This window comes from Crocuta crocuta, unplaced genomic scaffold, assembly GCF_008692635.1.
Source record: "Crocuta crocuta isolate KB4526 unplaced genomic scaffold, BGI_CrCroc_1.0 scaffold216, whole genome shotgun sequence".
In the NCBI taxonomy this organism is placed as follows: Eukaryota; Metazoa; Chordata; class Mammalia; order Carnivora; family Hyaenidae; genus Crocuta; species Crocuta crocuta.
The window spans coordinates 206,754-207,400 of NW_027531504.1; the positions used below are offsets into that span (position 1 = coordinate 206,754).

Below are 647 nucleotides of genomic sequence, written 5' to 3' on the forward strand. Positions count from 1 at the left end.
GGGAGGGAGAGAGAGAGAGAGAGACAGAGACAGAGACAGAGCAGGAACAGGGGAGGGGCAGAGATGGAGACACAGAAACAGAAGCAAGTTCCAGGCTCTGAGCTGTCAGTATGGAGCCCTATGCTGGAATTGAATTCATGAACTGTGAGATGATGACCTGAGCCAAAGTCAGAAGCTCAACCAGCTGAGCCACCTCAGTGCCCCAAGAGACACTTTTGTAAAAAGAAAACCAAGGGAAAGCATGGACACAGACCCCCACTACCACAAATTATGCAGTGGAGTTTCCCACATTTGGTGAAACTGCAAGGGTTAGCACATCCGGAGTGCAATGGATAAACCTCACCCTGGGAAAATCACCTTCATGATCATGGTATTGCCCCTGCCAGGTAAGAATTAAGACTTTTTTTTTAAACTAACATACACCCAATGTAGGGCTTGACTTACAACCTGGAGACCAAGTCACATGCTCTACTGACTGAGCCAACCAGGCACTCCTGTGTAACTTTTTTGAAAAACATATTGGAATTCTTGAAATTTTGTTAATATACTACTTAAAGAAATTAACTAAAAAATAATGATGGATTTCTGTAAATGGACTATGCATAGTACCTGCTTATAAAATTCCAGACAAAAGATACCTCTACCTA

The 647-nt window shown here is 43.0% G+C and overlaps 1 non-coding gene across 1 annotated transcript; it reads right to left on the reverse strand.

Moving 5' to 3' along the window:
* Positions 1 to 230: 230 nt before the first annotated feature.
* Positions 231 to 394, reverse strand: LOC144238497 (U1 spliceosomal RNA). The gene has a single exon (XR_013337149.1). It is a non-coding gene; the product is annotated as a U1 spliceosomal RNA (small nuclear RNA).
* Between the last annotated feature and the right edge of the window lie 253 nt (positions 395 to 647).